Genomic DNA, 8,323 nt, shown 5'->3' with positions numbered 1-8,323 from the left:
TTTTAGCTGTGTGTTTTGGGACATTATCCTGTCGCAAGACCCATGACCTGCGACTGGGCAGCACATTTGATTCGGACTCCCATGACAGCACTACGAGAGAGGGGATCCGCCCTTAAGGAACAGGAAACCTACAGATACAAAAGGGCGGCACCTCTCCCATGCATCAGTTGGTTTCCTGTTCCTGAAGGGACTGGATCCTACAGAAGGTTACTAGCAGGATTCCAGGCCGGCCAGTCCGATTTAGGTAGCGAGGGGGCCTCCTACCTCGGCCGGTGCGGGGTACCTGAGGTAGTCGCGGTGGCTCTGGCAGGGCTGCACGGCAGTGGCTCTGGCAGGGCTGCACGGCAGTGGCTAATCAGCGTGGAGCGGTCGCCAGGGGGTGTCCTGTCTCCGGAAGCCGGCACGTGGTATGTATAAATGTTCCCCTCCCTTGAGGCGCTGGGGGGGGCTCTGGGGGGTCAGCGGCATTGTGGGGCGCCGCTCGGAGTCTCCTGGCGCGGTCTCGGCGTCCCACGCTGTCTACAGCGCTGGCAGGAAGCGCTGTGGACTAGGGGTGACGTCGGAAGGCGGAGCCAGCGGTGACTTCCGGGTCGCGGAGCTTCTGCTCATGCGCAGGGGCTTCAAGATGGCGGCGCCCACCGGAAAATGTGTGCCGATCACCCTCAGGTGTCGGCTGATCCCCTGCAGCTGCGGGGGGGAGGGGGAAATTAACTGGAGAGCGCGGCACAATTACGCTGGCCGAAGGAGGGGCTATATATCGGCTCCAGGTGCGCGTTTCCGGCTCCTGGTCTCCAAACTGAGGATGGAGTCTGATCAGGAGCAGCAGTCTCTGCTGCTGGATGAAGTGCCTCAGAAATCCATGGAGAAGGATCGTGAGAAAAGGAGCGATGGATCTGGCCGCAGAAGCTCCTCCAGACAGGGGTCTGGAGCGTCAGCCAGAAAAGATCCCCCTCGTACTTTGGTATCTCTATGGGTGTGGGCAGCCACTGGTAAGTGATCTTCGAGAAAGTTCACTTAGTGACTAGTGCCCCTCGTATGTTTTGTACAGGGAAGGAAAAGCGTCAGTAAGGCGAAACATAGGGAGTGTGCCATCTGCGGGGTTCCCTTGCCTGACTCACACCTTAAAAAACTATGTGACCCCTGTATCCAGCAGACGGTGAGGTCCTGGAAGGAGGGGAGGGGGTATAGCATGTAGATCTTACACACTAGTCTACCTTACTTATCCCCTTAGGTAGCAGAAGAATCCTCTTCTATTGCGGCCAGTCTAAAGGAAATGGTTAGAATGGAGGTAAAACAGTCCATTAAGAACCTTTCACAGACAGGAGGCTCTAAGCAGAAAACTCAGTGGGCATCTGATTCGTCTGTGGATAAGGACAAGAGCGAAGAATCGGACGATTCAGCAGCATCATCCTCCTCGGAAGAAGACGCTGCTTGGTTTTGCTTTCCCTTAGAGAGGATAGACAAATTGATAAAGGCGGTCAGAGGCACAATGGGTATAACAGAACCCAAGCCTCATCTATCTAAAGAACAAATGATGTTCAGTGGGTTAGAGCAGAAAAAGCGCAGAGTCTTTCCTTTGAATGAAAAGATACAGGAACTTATCAACAGGGAGTGGAGAAAACCAGAGAGAAAAGGCTCCTTACCACCTGCGCAGAAGCGTCGGTATCCTTTTGATGACCCAGCAGTGGGTAACTGGGAGAAGGCCCCAAGGCTGGATGCAGCAATTGCCAAGGTAGCAAAGCGATCCTCTCTCCCGTTTGAGGATATGGGAACGCTTAAAGACCCCCTGGATAGGAAAGTGGATACCTTCCTAAAGGGGACCTGGGAAATGGCAGACGGCTCCTTAAGACCTGCGGTGGCGTCAACCTGCACGGCAAGGTCAATGATGGTCTGGCTGGACCAGTTAGAGACCCAATTAAAACAGGGGGCCTCTAGAGATTCCATACTCGCAGCGTTACCAATAATCCAGGAGGGGGCGGCTTTTTTATCGGACGCCTCAATTGACTCCGTTAAGTTGGCAGCTAGAGCAGCAGGACTTTCTAATGCTGCAAGGAGAGCCCTATGGTTGAAATGCTGGCCGGGGGATATGCAGGCGAAAGCAAAGCTCTGCGCTATCCCTTGTAAAGGCGAGTATCTATTTGGGCCTACCCTGGATGAACTCCTAGAGAAGGCAGGAGATGATAAGAAAAAGTTTCCCAACCTTTTCAATCCATATCGTCGTCCCTTCAACAAGAGAAGATTCAATTGGGGAGGAAGGCGCACCTTCTCACCAGGTAGAGATCGTTCCAGATGGGATGATAAGCGAAAACGAGGTACAGGTCTCATGTTTCGCCGTAACCCGGCGGAAAACAAAAAACAAGACCAATGACTGGCAATCCCGGTGGGAGGGAGACTGTTGCATTTCTCGGCAGAATGGTCGAAAATCACAAACAGCGCTTGGATAAAAGACACTGTTTCCCATGGTCTCAAACTTGAATTTGTTCATATTCCACGGGACAAATTCAAGTTAACACCTTGGTGCTCATCTCCCACTGAACAATTTGCCTTAGAAGAAGAAGTGAGGACTCTTTGCTCCAAAAATGTTCTGGTAGAAGTGCCGTATTCTCAGGCAGGGAAAGGGTTTTACTCTCCCCTATTCCTAATCCAAAAGCCAGATAAGTCTTATAGAACCATTATAAACCTTAAGGGTCTCAATAAGTTTTTGGTAAAACATACTTTCAAAATGGAGTCCATCAATTTGACAATAAAAATGCTTTTCAACAACTGTTTTATGGCAGTAGTGGATTTGAAAGATGCCTACTATCATGTACCCATTCATGCTGATTTCCAACGATACCTGAGGGTAGCAGTACTAATGGGGGGTAGGATTCAACATTTTCAATTCAGGGTACTCCCCTTTGGGATAACCTCTGTGCCTAGAGTGTTCACTAAAATAATCGCTGAAGTCATGGCACATTTGAGAGAATCAAATGTCCTTATAATCCCCTACTTAGATGACTTCCTCATTCTAGGGAACTCTGTACATCACTGTCTGTCGCAATGGGAGATTACTAAAGCCAAACTAGAACGCTGGGGTTGGATCATAAACTTCGAAAAATCTAAGTTACAGCCCCTAAATATTCAAAAATTCCTGGGATTAATGTTGAATTCAGTGACACAACAGTGTCTCCTCCCCATAGAAAAAATAGATCTAATTCAGAATTATGTATTAAAAGCGATTAATACACCTTCCATGACACTTAGGCAAGCAATGTCCCTACTTGGGTCACTTACATCTTGCATTCCAGCAGTTAAGTGGGCTCAGTTCCACACCAGATCCCTACAAAAAGGAGTCTTGTTCCATGACAGGGCCTTAGGAGGCGTGTTAAATGGAAAATTAACATTGAGGCCTATAACAGTGAATTCTCTTAGGTGGTGGTTAGATAAAAAGAATTTATCGGCAGGGGTTCCATGGATAGTAGATGTGTCCCAGGTGATAACCACGGATGCCAGCTCTTCGGGGTGGGGAGCCTATATGGGGGACATGGTGGTCCAGGGACAATGGGAACCCTTCACAACATTCTCATCCAACCAAAGGGAGTTGTTGGCGGTTGAATTGACTGTTAAAAAATTCCTCATATATCTGCAGGGCCAGCACGTCAGAATGCAGAGTTGCAGTCGCTTACATAAACCGGCAAGGGGGAACTCGTTCCGAGACATTAATGCAGATCACGGATCGGTTGTTCCAGGTGGCAGAGCTCAATTTTCTATCTTTGACAGCTCTCCACATCAAATGAAAAGAGAATGTGGCAGCAGATTTCCTCAGCCAAAATGTGTTAAGACAGGGTGAGTGGTCTCTCAACGAGGACATTTTCAATCTTATCGTCCGCTGATGGGGTCAACCAGTGGTGGATCTGTTCGCCACCAGAAGCAACAGAAAAGTAAAACTTTTTTGCTCCCTAAATCCCAGGGAGAATCCCTTGGCGGTGGACGCGTTTCTAATAAAATGGGATTTTCCACTGGCCTATGCTTTCCCACCACTGAACCTGATACCTCTAGTGGTGAGGAAAATGAGGGAGGATCGAGCGAAAGTCATCCTTATCGCCCCTTTTTGGCCCAGAAGAACCTGGTTTGCCTGGCTCAAGACAATGTCCGTATGGGTTCCCTGGTTACTGCCAGAGATCCCGAACTTGCTTTCTCAGGGACCGATCTCCCATCCACAAGTGGCAGCGCTCCATTTAACGGCGTGGAGTTTGAACGGTCACTTTTTAGTGGGGAAAGGTTTCTCTCCAAACTTAGTAGAGACACTCCTAAAGAGTAGAAAACAACTACGAAGATCTACTCTAGGACTTGGAGGAAGTTTTTGACTGGTTCAAAGTTTGATATCCAAGATGGGGTGCCAATACAACAAATCTTAGAGTTCCTACAGAAGGGGTTCGAGTTAAAACTCTCTCCTAGTACCCTCAGGGTACAGGTCTCAGCCCTGGGTGCCCTGCTTTCCTGTAATATAGCTAACAACTATTGGATAGCGAGGTTTATGAAGGCAGTTAGTAGATCTACACCAGTGTATAAAGACAGAACAGTTCCATGGGATTTAAATTTAGTTCTGTCCTCTCTAACAAACCCCCGTTTGAAATTCTGCAAGAGGCCTCAATCAAAATGTTGACACTTAAGACAGCCTTCTTGATTACCATAACCTCAGCTCCCAGGATAGGGGATATCCAGGCACTTTCCAGAGCTCCTCCATACACAGAAATCTTGTCAGACAGAGTAGTCCTTAGACCAGACCCGGCATATCTACCGAAGGTAGCGACACATTTCCATAGATCACAGGAGATAGTTTTGCTGTCTTTTATTCCTAATCCCTCTAATCCTAAAGAGCAGGAGCTTCATACGTTAGACGTTAGGAGATCTCTTCTTCAGTATATTTCAGCTACTGATAGTTGGAAGAAAGATGGGGCACTGCTTCTTTCCTTCCAAGGTCCAAGGAAAGGGTTTAGAGTATCAAAATATTCTCTGGCTAAATGGATTAGAGAAACTATCTCTCTAGCTTATACAGCAGGTGGGGGGCCAGCTGCGCAGAATCTAAAGGCACATTCCACCCGGGCCATGGCGTCATCCTGGGCAGAAACATCTGGAGTGTCAGTGGAGCAAATATGTAAGGCGGCCACATGGTCATCCACTTTCTTTAAGCACTATCGGTTGGATTTGGGGTCCTCCTCTGATCTCTCCTTTGGGTTAAGTGTGCTACAAACTATAGTCCCTCCCTAGGGTAGCTTACATCTCTGTAAATCTCTCGTAGTGCTGTCTGTTATGGCTGGCAATCAGGCAACACAGCGTGCAGTAATCAGCGCACATACAGAGATCTGGCAATAACCAAAAACAATAGGACGAGCTCTGAGACGTGGAATCTCTGTAGACTGCAGTACCTGATCTATCCTCACACAACTATAAGCAGCAGTGGATTGCGCCTATCACTACCTATGCAACTCGGCACTGCCTGAGGAGCTGACTAGCCTGAAGATAGAAATACAAGCCTGACTTACCTCAGAGAAATACCCCAAAGGAATAGGCAGCCCCCCACATATAATGACTGTTAGCAAGATGAAAAGACAAACGTAGGAATGAAATAGATTCAGCAAAGTGAGGCCCGATATTCTAGACAGAGCGAGGATAGCAAAGAGAACTATGCAGTCTACAAAAAACCCTAAAACGAAAACCACGCAAAGGGGCAAAAAGACCCACCGTGCCGAACTAACAGCACGGCGGTGCACCCCTTTGCTTCTCAGAGCTTCCAGCAAAAGTTAATAGCAAGCTGGACAGAAAAAACAGAAAACAAACTAGAAGCACTTATCTAGCAGAGCAGCAGGCCCAAGGAAAGATGCAGTAGCTCAGATCCAACACTGGAACATTGACAAGGAGCAAGGAAGACAGACTCAGGTGGAGCTAAATAGCAAGGCAGCCAACGAGCTCACCAAAACACCTGAGGGAGGAAGCCCAGAGACTGCAATACCACTTGTGACCACAGAAGTGAACTCAGCCACAGAATTCACAACAGCTGTCATGGGAGTCGGAATAAAGCATTAAGCTACTTACTGGTAGCAGCATTTTTCGGAGACCCATGACAGCACCCTTAGTTCCCTCCCTATTCACGTGGGGGTTGCACTTCCTGATATGTATATAGTGTAATATGTAAATCTCACGTATGGTGTCTTGTTACAATATAATAGGTTATTTTTATTCAAAATGTATGTAATGTATATTTGTGTACCACTAACCGCGGTAGTCCTCTCAGGCTCTGAAATACAACTGATGCATGGGAGAGGTGCCGCCCTTTTGTAGCTGTAGGTTTCCTGTTCCTTAACGGCGGATCCCCTCTCTCGTAGTGCTGTCATGGGCCTCCGAAAAATGTCATGGGCCTCCGAAAAATGCCGCTACCAGTAAGTACCTTAATGCTTTTTTCTAGAATCCCTTGATAGTCTTGATATTTCATTGTACCCTGCACAGATTCTAGACACCCTGTGCCAGATGCAGCAAAGCAGCCCCAGAACATAACAGAGCCTCTTCCATGTTTCACAGTACGGACAGTGCTTTTTTTTCTTGATATGCTTCATTTTTTCATCTGTGAACATAAGCTAGAGAGCAAGATGTGCCTTGCCAAAAAGTTCCATTTTTGTCTCATCTGTCCATAGGACATTCTCCCAGAAGCTTTGTGGCTTGTCAACATGTAGTTTGGCAAATTCCAATCTGGCTTTTTTATGATTTTTTTTTTTCAACAATGGTGTCCTCCTTAGTCGTCCTCTATGAAGTCCACTTTGGCTCATAAAACGATGCATGGTGCGATCTGACACTGATGTTCCTTGAGCTTGAAGTTCACCTTTAATCTGTTTGGAAGTTTTTCTGAGCTCTTTTGTTACCGTTCGTAACTTCGTATTATCCGTCTCTTTGATTTGTCATCACTTTTTCTCCTGCGGCCACGTCCAAGGAGGTTGGCTACAGTCCCATGGATCTTAAATTTCTAAATAATATGTGTAACTAGTCACAGGAACATCAAGCTGCTTTGAGATGGTCTTATAACTTTTACCGTTAACATGTTTGTCTATAATTTTCTTTCTAATCTCCTGAGACAACTGTTTCCTTCACTTCCTCTGGTCCATGTTGAGTGTGATACACACCATGTCACCAAACATCACCGTAAGTATCTGTAGCCCTATATACAGACCCACTCACTGATTCCAAGATTGTAGACACCTGTGATGCTAATTAATGGACACACCGTGATTTAACATGTCCCTTTTGTCACATTATTGTCATGATTCTATTGTAGGATTTGAGCAGGAGCCTCAGTTGTTAATGCTGCTGGCCTCCCTTTGGATAGGGGAGGGCTTTTATAGCCGTGGGAGGCTTGCTTTGTCAGTTATACCTGCAGTCCTATGTAACACTACAGATAACAGTGATACCTCTTAGAGTACAGATCATGTTCTGAGGGCCCTGCATGTGGGAACCGTATTGATAGGTCATGGTATGGTATGGTTAGGCACTTCCTAGCTGGGGGACAGTAGATGGGTAAGTCTCCAGTTTGGGCATTATTCATTGTCTATGGGACTGCAGGAATTATACCAGCGCTATGCTCTGCTTTCTCTGGCAGTCGCATATACAGTGAATGAGGAGATTGAACCTGTTCAACTTCACTCAATTCAGTATCGAGTGCTGCAGGTTGTGTTTCCAGAGGCTTCACTCTCAGGATTGCCGGAGGTCCATCAACGTAAGTCATTCACTATACAATGGACAGGGGATATTACTATAATTAAAAATGACCCTTTCTTGGGGTTTTCTAGTAATGGTAAACCTACGCAGTCTCAAATCTTTCTCAGCCTATAACAGGTTTTCCTCCAGGATTGACCTGTATTTAGCTCCATACATTTTTCCATGGACTCTGTCCAGCTTCCCTGCCCCTGCTGAAGAAATGCCTCTCCACAGAATGATGCTGCGTGTGATGGTGGGGATGGTGTTTTCAGGATGAGGTGCATTGTTAGTTATCCACCACACATAGCATTTTGCATTTAGCCCAATAAGTTCTGCTTTTTGTTCATTATCCCCAGAAGACCTTCTTCCTCTTGCTGGCTGTGTGCCCTACAAGGCTTTTTGCAAAATTAAAATGGGACTTATTATTTCTTGCATTTAAAAATGGCTTTTTTCTTGTCACTTTTTGAAAATTGCCAGATTTGTTGTGTATTTGAGTAAGGCCGGGGTCAAACAGCCATCAATTCTCTCATGCGAGAGAATCGGACTGATTGTGCTAATGTCACTTGAATCAAACTTCACTTCATCTTCTCCATTGTCT

This window comes from Ranitomeya imitator, chromosome 2, assembly GCF_032444005.1.
Source record: "Ranitomeya imitator isolate aRanImi1 chromosome 2, aRanImi1.pri, whole genome shotgun sequence".
Classification (NCBI taxonomy): Eukaryota; Metazoa; Chordata; class Amphibia; order Anura; family Dendrobatidae; genus Ranitomeya; species Ranitomeya imitator.
This window is presented reverse-complemented; position numbering follows the sequence as displayed.